A 5,687-nucleotide genomic window follows, 5' to 3' on the forward strand; every position below is an offset into this window, starting at 1 on the left:
TGAACTCTGGCCAGCACCGTGGGAGATCTGGCCTAGCTGCAGGCCAATGAACCCAAAAGGCCTCTTAAGTTCAGCAATGGGCTTCACTTGCTGGGAGGTGGAGGATAATTGAGAAAAAGGAAGCCGAACACTTAGGGACCCTTAGGAAAAAGATGGAGGCTCTGTTTTGCCCGACCTCACTAGCCACAGGGCTTCTGCGCGAGGTTATTCTCACAGAGATGCCCCATTCCCCACCCGCCTAGGACATTGTCTAGACTGGAGGGGCTGCTTTTTCCTCCTACCTGTGCTCTGGGCCCATCCCCATCCCTTGTCTCATGTGCTCCCTCTTTATCCTTTGTTCCATCCCTCAACACAGAAACACACTCGGATCTTTAGAATCTTAACATCAACCCTCTCATTGTCCCTCCAGGTGTTACTCTACTTCCGACTCTTCCTTCCTGGATGAGCCCCTGGAAAGCGACTGAGGGCACCACCTCCTCCCTCACCACCCACTACCCACTGTTCACCGGCTCCATTCAAGCAAAGATAACCCAGTGGTTTAAATACCCCAAATAGGTCCTGAGCAGCTGGGTGCTCCACAGACAAACTCTGAACTTGATATTCACCAAAAGGTAATGAACACCTTCTTTTCCCAGGCATTGAACTATAAAGTAAATATAATTAGGGTGAAGGAGCTTATGATTTGGTAGTAAACAGAGTCATAAACCAACCATCACCGGTTTGATTGTTAATGGGTGCCACTGAGCTTTGTCCAGATGTTATGAGAACCCCAGGGAGAGCACCGTACTGGAAGAGCAATCCCTCAGAGAAGGCTTTCTGTAAGAACTGGGCTGGAAAAGAGGTCTGAAGGATACGCGGGAAGTGAGAAGAAGAAACTGGGATTTTACCTATGGAACTCCAATTTTAAGTGACAGAAGCCCAACGCGGACTAGATTAAGCAAACCCAGGGGACTACACAACTGGGACTACTAGGGGAAGCTGGCCTCAGACCCACGCAAGGCATCCACGTCTGCTGCTGCCCTCACACTGCCTCTGCGGCTTCTTCCTCTGTATCGGGCTCATTCTCCTAATCAGCCAAGCTTCCTCCATGTTTCAGGAATAGGAGAGATATGGCCACAGGTAGTTCTGGGCATACAGCACACCAGTTTTTGGCTCTGTGTCATATGCTGTGTGCACCTGTGCTCTGTGGATGCCTGAAGAACAAGAGATGAGAGAAGCAAGAAATGAGCCCTGAGTCTCATTTATTAGCCCAGATGGAGGAGGGATGCCCAGTGAACTGTAGATACCAGATATATAAATAAATGAATGCCATCCCCTGTCACCAAGATGGCAACTATAAGCACCTCCATAACTAAAAGAAAGAAAGAAAGAAAAAGAAAATAAAATGTCCTAAGGTGTTAGTGAACTACCCTGGAACAAAGATGTCTTCCTCATCAACTCCTAACATTCATGTTCCGTTTCTCTATCTGTGCATCTCCTCTTGCTATAACTCTTTACGTCATCTAGCCATGCATGATTTAGAACTAAAACCTGCAGTGTGTGTGTGTATGTAAAATGTTTTATGTTACCTGGATTGTTTCCCAAAAGTGAATGGTTATGTAATTTTTCTGAGTCATGAGTTTTTAAATTTTCATATTATGGCAGCACCTGGTAGAGTTTTATCCCTAGAGGTTCTGCATTTTGAACATACATATATAAAAACACCCCTTAAGCTAGGCACACACACACACACATTATATCATTGTTGTAATCCATTACAGGTATTACAGGTGTTACAGGTATTGATATAAGGTCCTTCAAATACTTTTAGTTTTGTGACAGAGTCTCACTATGTTGCTCTCGGTAGAGTGCTATGGCGTTATAGCTCACAGCAACTTCAAACTCTTGTGCTCAAGCAATCCCTTTGCTTCAGCCTCCTGAGTAGCTGGAACTACATACAGGTGCCCATCACTTTGCCCCGCTTAGCTTAGAGTCCTGCACCTCAGGCATTTTCACCTGGCTTCACTCAAGGTTCCACTGGGAACTGATCCACTTCTAAGCAGGCTTCCTTCGGGCTGCTGGGCCAAGGGCCTTGGTTCCTGGTTGGCTGTCGGCCTCAATTCCTTGACATTTGGGCCTCTTCAACATGGCAGCTTGTTTTAGCAAAACCAGCAAAAGAGAGTCTATGTCGCAATCTTTTGTAACCTAAACACAAATGTGATATTCTTCTGCACAATGCCTTGCTTAGTTTTTCTTTTTCTTTCTTTTTTTTTTTTTTTTTTTGAGGTAGAGACCTGGGAGCAGGGGTGTCCCCCTCTAGCTCAGCTGATCTCGAACTCCTGAGCTCAGGCAATCCACCTGCCTCGGCCTCTCAGAGTGCTAGGATTATAGGTGTGAGTCACCACGCCCAGCCTTTACTCTTAAATATTTTATTGAAAACCAAACTTAATGCCAAAGTGAGCTAACATTTGTCTTTCCACTGGGATAATAATTCAGACTGTGTAATTGCCTGTGATAGAGAACAAGTGTGAACCTGTCTAGGCAAAGGGGGAAATATGTTGACTCAAGTAACCAAGCAGATCATGGGTGCCGCCAAGATCTCCAGTGCGACCAGGCCTCTCTCTGCACAGAAGGTTGCTCTTCTCTGTGAGGACCTTGCTTCTCAGGGCCACCAACATCTTGATCTTCCAGTTCTGCCATTAGAATGAGACTGAGATGCCTGCTGTCAGGCCCTGAAGTCTAAATCACTAGGAAGAGGCTCTGTTTTCCTCAGTGTGAGTCACACACCCATCTCTGGATCAATCAAGTACAGTCAAGGGTACCAGGTGTTAGGCCCCACCTGAGCCCGGGAGGGGACCCTGTTGGAGCATGATTGCCTCAATGGAACCACACAATGGGAAGAGGCCAAATTGGCCAGAAGAAGATAAAGAAAAACCGGGCAGATGAGACAACTCTTTCTTGCCCTCACAGTTTGTCTCTCTTGCACATACACACACACAAGGTGTATATGAAAAGAGAATAAAACTTGGAGGGGGAAAGAGTCCTAGAGGAGGACTCTTTAAGCTTGAATTCTGTTTCTACCACCTACTTACACGTTGAAAACAAATGAAATCTTCCCAGCAACAATGATAAACAAGTTGAAACTTGCACGGGTGAATTAGAAAGGGTACTGGTGACTATGTTTCTTGGAAATAAAAGAATGGATCCTAACTTTTCCTAATGGATCCTCAAAACTTTCTTAGTGACCCATGTGTAACCACAAGTCAGTTAACTTCTCTGCTCCAGACCTTGGGGTTCCAGTTTATAAAGAGGCAATAATAGTACTTGTCTTTTCTATTCCAGAGGGCCACTATGAAGATAAAGTATAGCCAGTTGACAGCAAATTTTGTTCTTACAAAATCCACGTTTACTTGGAACCTCAGAATGTGATCTTCTATGGAAACAGCGCATTTGCAGATATAACTGATCAAGAATCTTAAGATTAAATCATCTTGTGTTTCAGGCACAGGGAAAGTCAGAGAAAAAGGGAATGTGAAGCTGGAGGCAGAGATTGGAGAGATGCGTCCCCCAAGCCAAGGAGCACTGGGACTGCTGGCAGTCACTAGAAGCTGGGGGAGCAGGATGGGTGGTTTCTCCTTGACAGCTAGCTCTCAACCTTGCTGACACTTCGATTTTGGACTTCTGGCCTCCTGAACTATCATAGGATAAATATCTGTTGCTTCATACCACCTGTTTTGTGGCAATTCATCATGGCAGTCCTAGCAGATATATAAGGTAAGATGCAAAGGGTGAAAAAACCCAGGAGGATGTTATTATAAGCAGAGTGATTACACAGAACCCTACCAAACTCATAGTTATTTTGCCTAGTTCAGAGTCCAGACCTGTTCCTATCATATTGTTCCATACCTTAATCCAGCCAGTGGTCACCTCTCATCTGTGCAGGAGTGACCTGCAGCTTGGAAGTCATCACTGAACTCAGGCAGACATTCAAAGGACTCAGTGCCACCTCTGGATGATGCCTGTTGAGTGCTTGTCATGGTTTTAGGTGCTCCATGAACAGTGCTCTTCCACACACAGCAGACGGGCACAACAATTAGTACTTGGTTGAACTAAGATTAGAATCCAGGTGGCCAGGCTTGAGAAGCTGTACATTAACCACCTCTCCATGCTGCTTCCAGGCAGTGGGAACCATCCTGTCCAGACCTGTTTGGCACAATACAGTTATTGCCAGAGCTTTGCGCTGTCAGCCTGTACTTCTCACTCATCCCACTCCTCCCCCAAAATCAAGGGGAATAACAGGCTCTGAAAACCCCCATGTTCTTGAAACCAGCGCTTCTTAAGCCAGCCCCTGCCTTCTATCTTCTCCTTGGATAACTAGCTCCAGAGGCAGAAATCCTTTCCGTAAGAGAAACGAGCTGGTTAGAAATAGGAACCAGCTAGAATCCAGCTCAGGCACGCAGTGTTGGGTGGGATGGAGGAGCAGCTGATGGGCCCAGGCTGAGTGATAGATCTTGTTACTCACGGAGAAGCTGGGTTCCTACCTGCATCCACAGAGTAGGGTTTCAGGGGGTGCCCCCACCCCATTCCTAAGTGCTGAGCTTCTGAGTTTTTCAGATACCCTCTAATCACCCCCACAACCAGAAACCCTCAGCTGCCTCTCTGCCTCAGTTCCCAGCTCCATGGGCCCCATCCTCACGCCCAGCCTGTCACTGACACAACTCTCTCTGAATCCTGCAGGGGTCCTCAACTGCCCACCAGCCCTTGGTGACCTCATCTACTTTCGTCACTTCTGAATTTCTCTCTCCAGTCCCGGCACACCCCTGAGCTTTGGACTCATGTATTCACTCATGTGACATGCCCCCTCAGACATTAAGTGTCTGAAACTTAACATGGTCATCATTTTCTTGCCCCAGGCATCCCCATCTCAGCAAATGGCACAATTCACCCCACTGTTTCAGCCCTGAGCCCAGGAGTCATCTCAATTCCTTTGTACTTTCAATTCATAGGCAAATCAAGTTGAACTCTTCTTCCAGAATACATTCTGAGCTGCCTTGGTGCCACAATCTCCCACCCTGGTGGAGGCTTCGCCCATCTCAAGCCTGGACACTGCAGCCCCCTCCCAGCTGGGCCCCTGCTTCCATCATGGTCTCTTTGATCCATTCCCCACATAATGGCCAGGCATCCGTAAAAACCTATAAATCAGTTTCATTGCTCTGCTTAAAACCCTCCAGTGGCTTCCATGGGACTCCAAATCTAAGCCACAGTCCTCTTGTGGCCCTTGGGGGCCTCCTCTCCTGCCTCCCCTTGTATTACACTCTCCTCTCTCAGTTGTCTGTCACTGTCCAGCCACGTGGGGTCCCTGGCTGTGCCATGCTTTCCCACCCCAGGCCTGGTGCCACTTCTGTCCCCACTCCTTGGAGTGCTCTGTTTGGGTCCTCACAGGCTGCCTGCTTCTTGTCATTTGGCTCAGGTATCTTCTTCCCAGACAGGGCCCCGATCACCACTCTGCTTCCAGTCATACTCTATTCCATCCCTAGGTGTGACTTTCTTCCTGGCTCTTATAAATAAAATTAGTCTTTCATCATTATCTGCCATAGCTATGTTCTTAGAAGTCACCACAAACACTGAATTACTAAACACTGAACTAGTGAGGAAACACAAGGCGAGGTTCCCACCAGCCTTTGGCCGCGACATTTTCATCAACCCAT

General features: G+C 47.2%; 1 long non-coding RNA gene across 1 annotated transcript in view; it reads left to right on the top strand.

Moving 5' to 3' along the window:
* The first annotated feature begins 415 nt into the window (after positions 1–415).
* Positions 416–5,687, top strand: part of LOC111728670 — a 6,411-nt gene continuing 1,139 nt past the window's right edge. Inside the window, exons 1-2 of the long non-coding RNA XR_002775896.1 lie at positions 416–611; positions 3,482–3,753. This is a non-coding gene — a long non-coding RNA (uncharacterized LOC111728670). The remainder of the gene's footprint in view (positions 612–3,481; positions 3,754–5,687) is intronic.

This window comes from Otolemur garnettii, unplaced genomic scaffold (genome assembly GCF_000181295.1).
Source record: "Otolemur garnettii isolate 467f Iridium unplaced genomic scaffold, OtoGar3 scaffold00178, whole genome shotgun sequence".
In the NCBI taxonomy this organism is placed as follows: domain Eukaryota; kingdom Metazoa; phylum Chordata; class Mammalia; order Primates; family Galagidae; genus Otolemur; species Otolemur garnettii.